Source organism: Alexandromys fortis, unplaced genomic scaffold, assembly GCF_014885135.2.
Source record: "Alexandromys fortis isolate MF-2015 unplaced genomic scaffold, M_Fortis_MF-2015_v1.1 scaffold_124, whole genome shotgun sequence".
In the NCBI taxonomy this organism is placed as follows: Eukaryota; Metazoa; Chordata; class Mammalia; order Rodentia; family Cricetidae; genus Alexandromys; species Alexandromys fortis.
In genome coordinates, this window is record NW_026067995.1 from 5,203,215 (window position 1) to 5,220,064 (window position 16,850).

Below are 16,850 nucleotides of genomic sequence, written 5' to 3' on the forward strand. Positions count from 1 at the left end.
AATAGCCGTAAGAACTAGAGGTGGTGATGATTATGACATCATTGAATAATGAGCCAAACAAATGACCTTAGCCTCCTACCACCCTAAGAGGAGGGATGGCACCTGTTCAGATGAGTACATTCCATGATGTATTAGAGCCTTCTCTGGTTAGGACTTCTTTTTTGTTAAGATTTATTTATTTATTATGTATACAACATTCTGCCTCGATGTATGCCCACACGCCAGAGGAGGGCGCTAGATCTCAGTACAGATGGTTGTGAGCCACCATGTAGTTGCTGGGAATTGAACTCAGGACCTCTGGAAGAGCAGTCAGTGCTCTTAACCTCTGAGCCATCTCTCCAGCCCTGGTTAGGACTTCTTTAAGCTGATGTCTGGGTACACAGGTGTGCTTCCTTTTCACCAGCCTCCTAATACATCAAAGCTTATTTTCTTTTTACCTTAGAGTCAATATAGCAATTGAGTTTACATTTTACACACCTTCCTTATGTATCTAAAATTTAAACAATGCCTAGTAAAATTCTTTAGAAATAGTGAAATAAAAACTTAGGTTTTATGCATTTACAGTAAATAGCCTAGTGAAAATAGTCCCTGTTAGACCTCCCCAAAGCACAAAAGACACAGTTGTATTGCAATAGTTAGAAACTGAAATAATATTTTATTTTATGACAGGATATTACTATATAGCTCTGCCTATTATGGAACTTATACAGATCAAGATGGCCTCAAAGTACATCTGACTATCTCCCAAGTGTTGGTGTTAAGGCATGTGCAACTACACTTGGCTATAATAGTCTCTTAAAAACTCTTCCCCTCCAAAAACTTCTTTCTCTGTGTGTGTGTGTTTATAGTTGCAAATAACATTGTTAAACAGTTTGATAGATGTAAATTCATTTTTGTACTAAATTCCATACATTTGTATTAAATATATACCCAACTGCTAGTATCTTGATATAGAAGAGGGATGCAAAATGCAGCCAGTGTCCTTCAAATAAAAAACAACAGAGGAACAGAAGTCAGATCCATGCGAGCTAAGCCCTTTGCCCCAGCCCTTACTTGGTGTGTGCTTATGCCAAATGACTGTTCTATCTCCTTGTGTTTTCTGGAAAGTTGACTCACTGTAGTAGATTGGAAAGTCTGTTGCACATTTTCACTGACTCGGTGCACTCAATGCCCTTAGCATGTTGCATGTCACACAGGGACAACACTCTCGGAGACTCACTGAGTAACTAAATGTCTCTGTTCCCTCCACAATTCCTTATGTTCTCGTGGCTCAGAGTATCTTTGCTATGAATAGCCTGGAACTTTCACCCCATTTCCTATTGTAGCAGAGGCTTGTCACCTTGATAATGATGATGCCTGTCTTAGAACACTAAATGTCACTAACTTCTACCATGGGCATTTAAGCAAGGTGAATGGTTGGGAGGAGAATAAGGAATCAGAATATTTTGTCTCCTATTCCCAGTCTCATTACTGACTTGCTAGGGAAGGATGAATACATCACAAATAAATAAATAAACAAAACACTTAACATTTCTTCAGTTCAGTTTCAGCACAATGAGAGCCAAAGCCTTAGCTTTTTAAGAACTTTGAAATCATCGACTCAAAGAATGGCAAAGCTCATTAAGTTCCCAGTGTCTCAGCCTTTCTTATTGTGCTCTGAATGTTTGCTTTTCATTTGGGAAATGAAATATTTCCTTAACACTGATATGTGGTAACTGTAGAAATTAGCGAAACCTGCCAGTTTCTCAGATAAAATCAGAGGACAAACGAGTCAGGCAGTTAATTATGTGAAAGAATAGATTAGAAGAAAGGACAGCTTCGGGAGTCTCCAGATTGTTGTCCCAAGTCCATTGTGACAACTTTGAAAGGTAAAAGAGAGAGTGCAGGTTATAGAGATAAAAGGACCACGTTCCTGCTTCCTAGCCCAGCTCTTCCAGCCTCTGCCAAGAGCTAGTTCCAGGACAGGGGTTTGCATCCTTTTTACTTGCAAGACCTACAAGCTCTTCCTGCAGGGTCAGACTTCTCTGCTTTGTAATCTTTAGGCCATTGCCGTTCCTTGATATGCCTTTAATTATGAAATAAAACCTACTTTACTTAAAAAGTCATGTTCATAATTTTTTCTATATCATGTACAAACATATCCTTGAAAGTACAGGCACACATCCCTTCGCATATGTACAAAGATGCTATAAATACACGTGGAATTTTGTTGTTTGCATGAGTGACAGGGAGTAAAACAAATTAAACTGTTGTAAGTCAATTGCTATTATTATTCTCTTAATAATTTTTAAATAGTGAGTCTAGCAAGTCACTAAAACACTGAAATGCTGAAGCATTACCATCTTTTTGCTTCTGTGCATAAGGCAGACAAAGAAGAGTTATGGTTTGTTGGCCAAATGAGATCTGTTACACTTCTTATCAATCTTATTCAATGTGTTTTGTCAAAAGTCACTATTATGTTGGTGCAAAGCATAAGGTGCAGCAAGCAATGAGTTTTTATAAACTTGCATCATGTGACGAGCTTTCTGTTGTGTTTTAATAGATCACACTTTTATTTGAATTTGGGGTTGCATTTTAGTGTGCATGTGAATAGGCCCTTTCCTTAAGATTTTGTGGACTCCACGCTTATTTCTTATATATGAATGGACAAAGCAGATATGGATAACAATGTGTGTGTGTATGTGTGTGTGTGTTCAGCTTTTGCTGTAGCAGGGTTTGTCATAGAACAATTCTCCAAGCAAAACTGTAAACACACCAACAAGCCACAGACCTGGTAACACACATCCAGGTATTGTCCTTGTGTTGATATTCTTTGAAGGAAATCTTAGAGTACTCACGAATTTAAATATGTTCGTATAAGCCATGTAAATATCCAGATTAACAATCTGCTATACTCACAATTCAGGACATGAGCTTTAGTATTTTCCTAATTACATAGAGTTGTGTGGGAGGCTGTGACTGCTAAAGAAGATTAAGCCATTTGTATTTGTTCATCGCTGCCTTATAGCATTAATGCAGAAACTCAGTCCCGCTGCATTGAAGGCTGAGGAATTTGATTAGCCGAGCCGTGGAGCCGGCCAATCTTGGCTTGAGACGGCAGACTCCATTAATTGTCTAGCAGTAGTATATTAGCTGTATCATCTTCCCACAGCCTCTCTATTGATAGGGCCATTTGAAATCTGATGAAAATTACTGTTTAATAATAAAGAGTTGGAAAAAGCCCACTTGGCAGATGCATTTCTCGCCTCCCTTTCAATTCTGAATGAGGAAGAAAAAAAAACAAACCTCGCTAAACTTACAATGTTGATTCCCACCCCCTTTTGGAACAAAACATTTTGAAAATGGGTTTTACAAATATGTGAGCCAGGCAGTGGTGGTGCATGCCTCTAATCTTAGCACTAGGGAGGCAGAGGCAGGCAGATCTCTGTGAGTTGGAGGCCAGCCTGGTCTACAAAGCAGACCATAAGACAGCTAGGGCTACACAGAGAAATCCTGTCTCAGAAAAATAAAATCAAATACAGAAACAAAAAAAACCTAAATATGTCAGCAAAGGAGGGAATTAAATTTCATTTCTTGTTATTCATTTGCTTTGTTTTGCTTCTCAGTTCTCATGATCACAGTTAGCCTTATATTTCTTACACCAGTTTATGATTGAATATGGGGGTGCTCATGGTGATGGGAGTTTCCACTTAGCTGTGGCTCTGTAGCTCACCATTCTGTACAATTCACACAGGGGGCATAGCCATCCCACATTACACAATCAGGAATCTGGCTAGGATTTAGCTACATGTAGTAGCTTTTATTTATTATGTGTGGTGTGTTTGTTCACCAAGGCTCGAAATCCGTGTGGGTCAGAGTTAAACTTGAAGTCTGTTGCTTCCTTAGAAGTCTCAGGAAATAAATTCAGGTCATCAGGCTTGATAGCAAGTACCTTTTTCTGACGAGTCTCTGACCCCTATATTACATAAATGTAAGCATGCCATTTTCAGTATGGTTTTCTTTTCGTGTGTGTGTGTGTGTGTGTATGTGTGTATGCACACGCACATGTGCACTTGTAAAAAACAGATGTCGTTGTTTGAAATTGTCTTATATTCTTCTTCCACCTTATTCCCTTGAGACAGTCTTCCAAACAAACCCAGAGTTCATTAATACAGTTTGTCCCCATAAGCAGCTTGCTCCTGGTGCCTCCCTCACCCTCCTCTGTCTGAATGAGGAATTACAGGAAGGCTGATGGGCTCACTTGGCATTGATGCTGCTGCTTTTGACACAAACTTGGGCCTCTTGCTTTCCTACAACACTTCAACCATGGAACCCCTCAGATGTAGAGAGTCAAAGATTTATTTATTTTTACTCTGTGTGTCTGAACATTATCCTTGGATGAATGTATGAGCAGCACATGGAAGTTGGGTGCACATGGAACTCAGATGTAGTCAGATCTTTGGATCTGTGGATGGTTGTGAGCCCTCATATGAATGCCAGGAACTGAACCCAGATCCCGTGTAAGAACAGCAAATGAGCCATCTTCCCAGCCCTCAGACTCATGTATGATTAGTCCAGTATATCCCCCCCCAAAGGAAGCCTTTCGTTGATTAAGAAAAAAATTATTTTACACACATAGCACTCTAAAGCAGAATGTATTGGGTGGGGTTACTTGGGCAAGCTGGGTACCAAATCAACCAGGCCTTATTTGCCAGGTTTGAAGAAACAGATATTTATTGATGTTAGATGTTCATATCCTCCCACTCAAGAGCGCTTCCCAGAGAGTTTTTTTAAGAGACTTACAGTGTTCTGTTACCGGGTGGTAACAGTTCTGTGCACAGAAGGAGTCCCTTAAATGGTTCTCCACTTTTCCCTGAGGCAAAGTCTGCAGTGAGCTTGTGTGTAGACTGTGAGCATCCCAAGCACTGTCACTCAGCTCTGGGAGCCTTATGCTGTATTTTGCAGGCCTGGATTTCAGGTGGAGCAGGTTTGCAATGAGTTGAGTTAGATCTTTACCGTGGGCCTCTGAGACTGTATTGTTTCAGGGAGAGACTCTGTTCTGGGGCCATGCCTAATACATGCTTAGAGAACACTGCTAAAGGATTGGTATGCTCTCTCCTCGGCACCTGAACTTCTGAGAAGCCCTTGTAGAAACACGGAAATGAAGGGTTGGAGAAACAGAAAGCAGGCTGGTGAAGGGAGAACAAACAGAATAAATGCTGCCTCAGTAATAAAAAAACAGGGAGATTCTCCCAGTAGCTGAGAACTGAGTGAGAGTTGGTTTCTAGCTCCACACCTCCTGCAGTGAACAGTCTACACCTTGAAAAGGCAGTATGATAACCGAGGTTTAGAGTCACATTTTGAATCTCTGCCTTGAGTTTTGTAGACAGGAATGCTTACACAGATCAGTTCTTTTTTTTCCTTCTTTCTTTTGGATTTTTTGAGGCAGGATTTCTCAGTGTAACAGCTCTAGCTGTCCTGGAACTAGCTCTTGTAGACCAGGCTGGCCTTGAACTCACAGATATTTGCTTTGTTCTGCCTCCCAAGTGCTGGGATTAAAAGTGTGCATGACCACCTCCCGGCTACAGATGATTTCTATTAAGTCCCATTTTCCTTATTTCTGATTGTGCTTGCAGGCAAGTGGTACATACACAGAAATGATCAGAATTAGGAAATAACCCCATATTCCTTGAGAAGCCCCATCAGCGTCTCTCTCTCTCCTTCCACCCTAGGCATACCTTTAATACATGTATATTGATATGGCTGCTTATCCCCTGCAGAGCCTAGCTATTCCCAAAAGTGGATATTAAGACAATAGGGGGAAAATGATGCAGATACTTTTTAAAAATTTGGAATAGAAATTGACTCTTTTCCATCCTTAATCTATGAAGGATGCCAGTTGTCTAGGTGTATATTTTGCCACTAATCATTAAAGGGTCCATAGTTTAATATATATTATATATGTAATATATATAATATACATCGGCATAGGTTTTTTTTTTTGTGGAACAGTCTCACTGGATGTCCCAGGCCAGCATCCAAACAGAAATCTTTCTGCTTCATCTTTCTATGTAGCTATGAATCAGGTACTCTGCTACCTAATTTTGTATGTCATTGTATGTCCTTTTGACAGTGAGTACTGACTGCTCAAATGTAGGATAACCTTCGACTCAGCTACACCTTGGTATGTTTATTACATTTGTTATCTAGTGACTGCATATTAAACTAGGTCAGGAAAGAGAAGGGATCATCCTTAGTATTTCCCAGATAACAGTCATTTTAAAAGAAATGTCTGGGACCCAAATAAACATTAAACAAAAATAAAGCTGGAGCCCAGAAGTTGTTCATTCTTCAGCTGACAACTGTGTTTTAAAAAAAGGAAAATTGTATTTTTAGGTTATCCTTTGATCAAATAAAGTTATCATCTGTAATAGAAAACTCTTTCACATTGTCAGTTTATAGGTTATTTTCAAATTGGCTGTCAGTCACGCATCCAGCTCAGAGGAGCAGGGAGATTATCCTTTTCAATATCTTTCTTAAGACTTTATTATGTTATTGTCCATTGATGAAATGGGTGACTGGTGTGAGGGAGATTAGTCTCAACATGTGCACACGTGTGTCAGATTTCAAACAGATCAGAGTTTGTAACCAAACATTTCTTCCAGATTTTGAAAATGTTAAATAATTGTATGTTTGCTTTGTTAAGGGTTTCACAATTAAACAATGTCTATCCATGGGATTCTTCAAAATTGAAGGTGATAAGATGTTATAGTATGAGAGTTACAATTTTCCATTAGACATAGGAGATATTGAATTGAAAGTACATTGAATTCTTTAAATTTAAGGAATGTAGTTTCCATTATTGCTTGATTCATCACTAACAAATAATATGTACAAAACCAAAATCCATAGGTAGTTAAATTTTCCACAGTAATTAATTCTTATACAAGATTATAGAGAATTAAGTAAAAGGATTTTTTGATCTGTCGTAAGATTTTTACAATAAACATATGCACGGAAAATATTTGACAAATAAAATGTTAATTATGAAACTTGGTTGTAATAGCTGCAAGTTAATTATTGTGCCATGAAATGGATATCAGCAGGAGAAGGGAAATTGATGTCAGGTGAACCTGGAATCTCCCTGGGATGCACTTGATCCCAAATGAAGTGCCTGGAAAAGCAAAGAGACTATTGTGATGTGGGTATCCATCCCCTGACAAAGCCCAATTAATTCCAAAAGTTGATATTAAGTCAGTGGGGGGAAAAGTCCACACTGATTCTTTTACAAGAGTTTGATTAGATTAGCCTGTTTCCCATCTTTAACGTAGGAAGAACGCGGTTTGTCTAGGAGAATATTTTGCCACTCTTCATTAAAGGGTCCACTGAGCCTTGCATCCACCACCTTCTGCCTCCTGCAATTGTTTCAGATCCCATGATACTGAGTGTAATTTGTTCTTTTTTTATTGTCTTCTCTTTATATGAAAGGAGAAGCATGTGGCTTTTAGATTCTTTTGTTTCATTACATGGAAAATTAGGGATCCTTCCACTAGCCTGGTTTTGACATTTCATTCATTCTGGGTTGAGCATTGAGAGGAAGAAAGCACTGACAATACCTGGCAAAGCCACATCTCTTGATTTCTCTTTCTTCTTTCAGCATTAGATGTAGAGGGGCTGGGAATCTCCGCTGATGGAAGCTGAAGATGTTTTAGCTGTTTATTAAGCCTGTTCTATCTATAAAATCTGTATTGGTTTACTGTCAGCTTTTGTTCCTAAACTTAGAATTTTAGGAGACAAATGGGAAAAGCAAACACATCTATATTTCACACAATTTCCAACAGTTGCCTTAGTATTTAGAATTAAGGATCTATAAATTGAAGAGAAGGCTCAGAGGTTGGGGAGCTCTACTGCTCTTGCAAGGCTAGAGTTCTATTCCTAGCACCTGGGATGGGCAACTTACAACTCTAGCTTCGGAGACTCGGTGCCTTTGGCCTCCAGAGACTCCTCCACTAACATGTAAAGTCTCTGCTCTCCATATGCAGAATTCAAAATAAATAAGCAAGGAAATCTTTAAGAGAAAGAATTGAGGGTTCCAAATGGACACCAGGAGGATGTTCTACCTCCCTCCTGGTTTGACTTGGCAGGTCCAGCATACACACTGTCCAGGTACGCACATTAGCCTCCTTAGTCTTTGACGGTGCTGTATGAGGAGTGTTAAATGCAGCCCTAGTAGTAACCAGAATTAAAGAAAACACGTATCTAACATACCACCTTTGCCATAAAAAGAGAAACAGTCAAAGGCATGTTTATCATGATTCCAATTCCGTAAAGCTATCTCCTGGGATACCATCAATGCATTTAGCCCAATCAGAAATTAGCCCTCAATGAACTAAGCTTGCTTTTCATTTTCACACCCATCCTCTTTATAGATGGTGATGTAGATGGAGTACTAAGAAATAATACTAGGATACTATTTCACTTATTTCAGTGTATGAAGCTGTTATTACCTAGAAAATGAGTTGACTGAGGGCTATTTTGAAAATATTAATTTTATGTATATGTATGTATTTCTGAATGTGTATTTGTGCACCATGTACAGGAGCCCACAGAGACCAGAAAAGGCATTGGGTTGCCTGGAACTGGTGTTACAGCAGATTTTAATGCACACATGTGTACCGGGGACTAAATGTGGGTCCTCTGCAAGAGCAGCAAGTGCTCTTCCGGCCTGAGCACTCTCTCCAGCCCTAGCTGACCGAATCTTACAGGATGTTCCCTCCTTCCCAGCTGTCCTTGCCGACATCTCAACTCCAATTACAACAATCAGCAATTGTACCCCACATTATTTTATACTGTTTTGTTTTGAATGTTGTTAGATTTTCATAGATGGTCATAACAGCTATTTCAATGTGGGTGCTTAGCAAAATATTGCTATGCCTAGATGTTACAGTAGATAGTGTTTTCTCATAAATGAAGTTGGTGTTGAGAGTCTGAAATTATTTCACAATGGCCCAAGTCTCTTCTAAGGAACAGAGTATATGCTCATACGTATAGCTCTATGTAGCTGAGTCATCTCCGGTTTTCACTCATGACCTTGTACTTACTACCTAAAAGATTCCATGACAATCTGTCATCCTTTTCCGCACAAGCTCCTGTCCTCAGAAAAAACAGATCCATTATTATAGCTGCTGGGATTAGGTGAGTTAGCACCATCTTCCTCCATTACCATAGTGTATCAGTTTTCTACATAGCTGTGTCTGCTTTTCAAAAGAAACATTTTGGGGGGCGGGGAACACAACTGTTATCTAGTGTATTAACATGTATGTTCATGTTACAGGGATTTAGTCCATACATTTCAAAATTTAACTGTGGGGAAAGCAATGCATCGTAATATGAAATAAATCTACTGAAATGACTATGGCTTATTCCAACATATAATAGAGCTTCACTTGCCCTATTTGGTGGGATGAAGTGAGTTCCATATGGAACATTGCCAGATTATAAAGGAATATTTATGGTCCCATTTTTGATAGCTACATTTTCATTAAAAATGCCTCTTAAATGTATGGAATGTTTTCATATCATAGCAAAATATGGCCAACAGGAGTTAACATTTTCTTAATGACTTTAGGGTCTTTATCATAAAAATCAGTTGTTCTGTTCTCTGTTACCCTTAGAACTTCTGACCTCTGTGCTCTTCTAGAAAATACCACAGAGAGGTGAGGTTGCACTATGATTTTCATATTAGTATTGCTGTTTTTCTTTGTCAGCATACATTTTTCACTTGGCTAACATCACAGTTTTAGGAAGACTAGAGACACTGTGAATGAGTTAGAATCAGAGACCACCCTGGGAGTCCCATTCCCAGACATCTTTGAGTTACTGCTTCATCATCAGCTTTTGAATCATTTTCGTCAGAGTTCTCTGCTTTTGTGCTATTCAAGGACATAGCGTAGGGACGGGGAGCAGTGTTCATGTACTGTCCTCAAGAATTGGCTAAAAAAGGCTTTCAGGGAAGGGACAAAAGTGGCCTCTGTGGCATGGATCTGCAAGCTTGTTTGGCAGTTGCAGAAAAGGGATCAATGCCTTGGAAGCTCTGGGGAATTCCTCCCATTACCGCGGTCAGCCCTGATGCAATGTAGTCCCAGGGGCCAAGGCTCTGTAACTTTTCCTGGTACCGGGTATTTGGGTCTGACTGGGCAGCAGTTAGAAGGTAAAGGGCAGGGAAAAAGAGAAGGTGGTAAAGGGCAGACTGATAAGCTTTCCTCAGGTGAGAGGGAGCCTGTGCTGTCACTGCCTATACAAGCCACCAAGTGTCCTGGAAAACGGTTACAACAGACACACTTCCTACATTTTAGTTAAGGGGGAGGAACATCAAGGTCACTTTCTGCATTTGAACAAATGAAAAAAAAATAAGTACCTCTATAAAATATGGATAAAGCGTCAATCAAAGCTGCTTTTTCTTTTCCTGTGTATGCTATGGTAATACCAGCTATATGGCTCAGTTGCCTTTTATTTTTAAACACAACTAGAACTAGTACATTGGCAGCTCTTCTCCCCTTCTTTTTCTTCTCCTTCAACCCCAAACTTTAACAAACACAGAGCCTTCAAACTCTTTTCATTGCCAGGCTTGGAAATCCTGCCAGGTTAAAAAAAATGTTATTGAAAACCTTTCTCCCCTTATAGGCTCATTTTGACAGGAAATCTTTGAGAGGCAGCGGCAGTGAGGTGCCCAGAGATTTCAGCCTCTCTTCTTTTGCTTTAGGAGATGCTGAGCACAAGGCTTCCTATTAGGCAAATAGAAAGAGCAGCAAATCCACCCCCCCAACAATCATCTTCCCCCGGCGCCTCGGCTGACAGCCTTCCATGCCCTGGACCACCAGACAGAGCTGGCACTGAGGAGCCTAGCATAAAGATGCATGTGAAAGTTTCTGGCAGTGCCTCACAAAAATATTATTTTGTCTCTATTTACAGATTATCTGGCACAATAAATTTTGCATGAGCTAATCAGAATAAAATCTATGATCCCCGGAAGGCGTTCCTTTGCAGGGTCTCTGCTTCTGTTCTGCACAGTTTTGACACGGTCTTCCTGTCTGGGTCTGTCCCTCTGTCACTGTGTATGATTGGTTGAATTTCATGAGCCATTAGCAGCGACTTTGTAATCTCCGATAAGAGGAGGCTGTTGTCTTCAGAGGTTTCTATTTTTTTCATGGGCAGAAGTCAAGTTTAAATTTCAGACAAACGTATCAAAATACAGACCACCAGCCTATGGGAATTTTGCAAAAATATAAGCAGATACACTTTAGAAAATAATTAGGCTGTGCAAAACTCATAGTGCAACTTCAGAAGAATCTCATGATTTTAGGCATACTTATTTATGTTAGTTTGTATTTTCTTTCAAAAAATGCCTAAAATTAGAAGTTCAAGTTTGTGAATAATTTTAACAAAAATGTGATAGAATGCAGGATATATTATATGTGAAATGAATCATACTGTAGCTTCATATATAGATTAAACAGCCTGTGTCCCAGCAAGCAAAAGCAAGGCAAAGGTGGATACAGTATCTATAACAGCCCAAAGTAGCAGAATTACTTACATCTGTGAAGAGAAAACAATTCCAAATAGGCTGCTTGTCAACACCCCTTTCTTTTCTTTACAGTGTATTAAAATTAATTTGTGCCATCTAGGTTTCTATGTTTGCCATTAGTACTGGGCCAAAGTAATGAGAACAATAGATGCTCAGAGATTAAGTACAGGATCTGAGGGTAAGGTATGCAGGGGCACCCTGGTGCTTCTCAGTCCTGCCTGGGCTGAGTAGGTCCTGCCAGCAAGCAAGGGCATCTGGGTGCTTCTCAGTTCTTCTGGGGCTGAGCAGGGCCTGCCAGCAAGCAGCTGTATGATTATAGTCTTCCAAGTTGAAGGCCCAGAAATTCTTTAGCAAATTTTGATGTGGAGATATCCAGATCCCTCTTGATGATCCTGCCCTGTATCTAAGGTCACTGTCTTAACATAAATGTTTTCACTATCGTGACTGATCCTGTGACATTAACTAAATAATTTCTGTGATGCAGCAGCCTATGTACATCAACCCTAATTAGTTAGTTGCTATAAATAGGTGGAAGATAAATGAATATTTTGGTTACCTATTCAGCATTCCTTTTCCCATCACCTCTTTTGATGTTTTGTTGTTTTGGTGTGTGTGTGTGTGTGTGTGTGTGTGTGTGTGTGTGTGTGTGAGTGTTCAGGTCCCCAGCTGGTCTTGTGAGGAAGGGGGACCCCTCATTGGCCCAGTCTACAGAGGCCAGCTTTCAGATTGTTATAAGCCAATCAAAGCACACTGCACGTCTCTTAGTTTAGGAAAGGGTCTGTGTGAGGGGAGATTTTGGGGGAACTTCTTAAAGTGTTCCAAGGAATGAGTTGCTCTTAGTAACCCAATTCTAGTTACTAATTTTGTTTGGCAACCACGCCACTCAGCTGGTGAGATGACTTTTGATGTATTGTTGTTTAAGTATTTTAATAGTTAGGTTCATGCTTGAATTTTGCATTTTACAGGATTTTGTATAACAAACCACCAGAGAATTTTCAAGTTTACATGTAGAATGTTCCCACAGAAAGGCTCAGTGTTCAGGGTCACAGGTGATTATCATGTATTATATGTATGTATTTAAATGTCAAACTGCGCCCTTATGGGCAATTACTATGTGTCAGTTAAAATTCAAAACATTTTAAAAATTATGCCTGGAGAGTCTAAAAGACATCAAATCATCAATTGTAATAAAGGTTACGAAATGTCCTAACGTAGAATGTACTACCAATAAAACTTCAGGAAGTGAGTGCAGTCTGAGTATAGATTCTTTTCATTTTCTCTTGGGTTTAGTATGTGGTAGCATGATGTCAGTAAAGGATGTTTAAAAGACGATGTCCCATCATAAGAGACAGAACATGTAGATAGTCAGGAAATTATTTGAATTTTCAGTATTTTGAAGGAAGACGGGTAACAGGAAATAGGAACTGATCAAGCAAAGCACTATGGGAGCCTGCCCCATGTATTCCCTGTGGGTGTTAAGTCCGACTTCAGGGAACATGGTTCCCTAGTGTCCTTTCCCCTGTAGAGAGGGTTGCCTCCCCGACAGTCAGCAGGAGGTCAGGTTGGGATTGAGGTAGAGCAGATCTTCACACTGCAGCACCCGCTGCACCAGCTGATAAACCTCGCCAAAGTGGAGAGCGGTTTACATCTGCCTCAGCACACAGACTTAAAAACTTACAAGCCTTGTGTGTGTCAGGGGTACACACCTCTACAGACATGTGGAGGTCAAAGAACAATTTGCAGAAGTCTGCCTCTCTTTCCACTACAGGGGTTTTGAGGATTGAACTCAGGCCTCAAGGGTCAGATAACTGTTTATTGAATTGAGAAACTCATTTTTCATTTGAAGAAAGCTTATAAGGAGAGAGATGTAAATAAAAACAAGGAAAAAATGGGAAAAAATTTGCCCAACAGAAATAGAATTTTCTCCTGTGAAAATTCTCTCAAAAAGGAAATTTTAAAAATGTCTAGAATAACCTGAAAATATCAAGTCATTAAAAATATACATGAGATAATATGGAGACACAAAATATAAGGGACTGAGAAATCAAAATGGTGTCTGTTAATTAAAAAAAACAATAAACCAGCTGAAGTATAGTTTAAAAATTAATGCAAGGGTGTTAAAAGAGTTAAAAAGAGGGGCCAGGCATTCCCAGCACTTGCGACGCAAAGGCGGGCAGATCTCTGTGAGTTTGAGGGCAGCCTGGTCTACAAGGGCTAATTCCAGGATAGGCTCCAAGGCTACAAAAAAATTCTTTCTCAAAAACCAAAAAGAAAAAAAAAGTTTAAAAAAATGGTGAGAAAGAATAGATAGAATTATTCTACCTGACAAGTCCTGTTCCCAATATTAAGAATGCCAAAATTGAATGAAAAATTAGTCTCTATATAAATACTTAATGAAAGTATCCCAAAATGGAAATAACACATAGTTTCAGAGAATGTTGACCAAGCGCCAGTGGAACTTTGTAATAAATAGTGTCATGATTTTTTTTTTAAACTGTTGCAAGATCCCTGGTGGCAGTAGGCAGCAGAAATGCTATGGGTCCCCAAATGGTGATAGCAGGCCCTGTGGCAATCCATGCCCACTCCCTTCCCCATCTGCTGAGGCAGGCTGATCTTCAGCTTCAGGCCTGTGCCTGTTTTCCCCGCCCTTCCTCAGTTCGCGCCCTTCCTCAGTTCGCGCCCTTCCTCAGTTCGCGCCCTTCCTCAGTCCCCGCCCTTCCTCAGTTCGCGCCCTTTCCCAGTCCCCGCCCCTTTCCCAGTCCCCGCGCCTTTTTCCCAGTTCCCGCCCCTTTTCCCCAGTTCGAGCTCTTTTCTGTCAGCCTTCCAGAGGCAGTTTCGCTTCTGTGAGGGGCAGGTTCGCTTCTGCCTCTCTCCTTATTTCTGCTTCCCCCTTTCTCTTTCTCTGTCCTCTTCTCCTTCTTTCTCTCTCCTTCTCTCTCTCCCTCCTCTCCCCAATTCTATTCTGTACTTCAATGTGACTTCTACCTCACACTGCTGTCTAGCTGGGACTAGCCTGCCCTCCACGTGGCTCCCTGCCTGGAACTGGCAGCCGGAGCTCGTGGGGCCGGCGGGCGAAGCTCGTGGGGCCGGCGGGCGAAGCTCGTGGGGCCGCCACAAGACCCGCTACCACCATTTGGGGACCTACAGTGTTTCTGCTGCCCACTGACGCCTGGGATCCTGCAGCATTTTTTTTTTAAAAAGATCAGAAAAATTGGTAAGTACAAATTAAATATTTTTTTATATCATGAAATTTTAGACTACTACAAATGTGGAAACCTCAACAATTTCAGAAAGAAAGACGAGGAAGAGAAAGATGTCAGGAGGAAGGGAAGAAAAAGAAAATTCCTTATTTAAAACAAAAGGCCAAACAATTATTGATATCTGTTATGAGCTGGGGGACTTCAGCTCCAGGTTCTTTTTGAGTAATATCTATGAGGACTCTGCCCTTCTCCCCAGAAAGCAATGAGTGACCAGACCAAGCAAAAGAATTGTTTTTATGATGGTTCTTTACTAGCAACTTCAATATTCAATGCATCAATGGCGTTTACAATCGTAGTAGGCATGGGGGATTGATGATGGGCAATACACAGGCAATTCAATATCACAATTATTAATCCTACTAAACCTAATAAAAACCAATTCATAACTTTAATCTAATCTATCACTTATCCATAAAACACTTCTTAACCTTAATACAACTTCTCCATTACCTATCTATAAAACACTTCTTAACTTCAACTAACCCATTAACATTTCCTAATCTTATCAATTATCCATAAGATATCTCTTAACATTTCACACACTAAACATGTATTAACACGCCTATGCTTTTATCTTAACATCTCATACACGCATGAAATAGCATCATATGACCTGGTTTTCTTCAGCTTAAAAAGGGCTTTTGAATTTCTTCAGGCTGGATACCTGACCACACTGGGGGTCGGATAGCAAGGCTCTACTCTTGACCCCCGTAGTCTGCGCTCGGGAGATAAGGTTCCGATGTCCTGTTCCAGGCCGGTAGTGGGTGGGTGCTGGGTCAATCCTTGACCTCCTAGTCTGTGGTCTATCTCAGAATGCAGGACCTTGAACTCGGCTTTTCGGGTGACCGAGTCTTAGGAGACAAGGCTTTTAGCTCTCTACTCTTGAAGACGAAGCTTTGCTTTTGGGATGGCAAAGCATTCTGAAAGGCAGAGTATCTAGTCTGTTCTCGGGAGACAGACCTTCAATGTCCACTATCAGGAAATGCGGTTTTGCATTCGGAATGCAAGGCATTAAATGTCTGTTTTCAGGAGATGAAGCTCTGTACTCTGGAAATGTTTAGGCAAGGCATTTAGTCTGCTTTTTGGGAGGCAGGCTTGGAGGATCTCTGTTTCCACAGAGGCCTGATGCCAGAGCCATTGTGAGAAGTGAGATAACTGTCCTGCTTCAGCCATCCTTTATGCCAGTTCGAATTGCCCCTCGTTTGATCCTTCTGATAACCAGATGTCCTGGGTTATCAGTATCGACTGGCCACAGAAGGGTGGGGTTCCTTCTTGTGTGGCAAGATTACTTCATTACCATGCTTGCTGGCTGCTGCCTCCCCATCTGGAAGGGTGAGATTGGGTGTGGCAGCCTTCAAGAGGGCAAATGTTCTCTTAATAATTTCACCTTAGTAATTTTCCACACCACACACAAGAAGAAATGTTTTTATATTATACCAAGTTGCATTCATTCTTATCCTATAAATTTCCTGCTCTATCTACACTACAGATTCCCCTTTATTTATTCATTCAGAGGAATCTGTTTCCATGCTCATTACAATATCCTACAGTATCTATATGAGTTAATACAATTTAATGGAAATATGCCTTTGAATTTAGAGGTAAAATAACCTTGGATCTAAAAAGGGTACATTGAAGCAAAGCAGTATTTCATAAATTCAACCAGAATAAGGACTTTACGCACTGTTATGACTGCACTGGTTTAGAAGGTTCTGCAGTATTCTTTTTTTTCTTCCCATTTATTTATTAAAGATTTCTGTCTCTTCCCCGCCACCGCCTCCCATTTCCCTCCTCCTCCCCCAATCAAGTCCCCCTCCCTCGTCAGCCCAAAGAGCTATCAGGGTTCCCTGCCCTGTGGGAAGTCCAAGGACCACCCACCTCCATCCAGGTCTAGTAAGGTGAGCATCCAAACTGCCTAGGCTCCCACAAAGCCAGTACGTGCAGTAGGATCAAAAACCCATTGCCATTGTTCTTGAGTTCTCAGTAGTCCTCATTGTCCACTATGTTCAGCGAGTCCGGTTTTATCC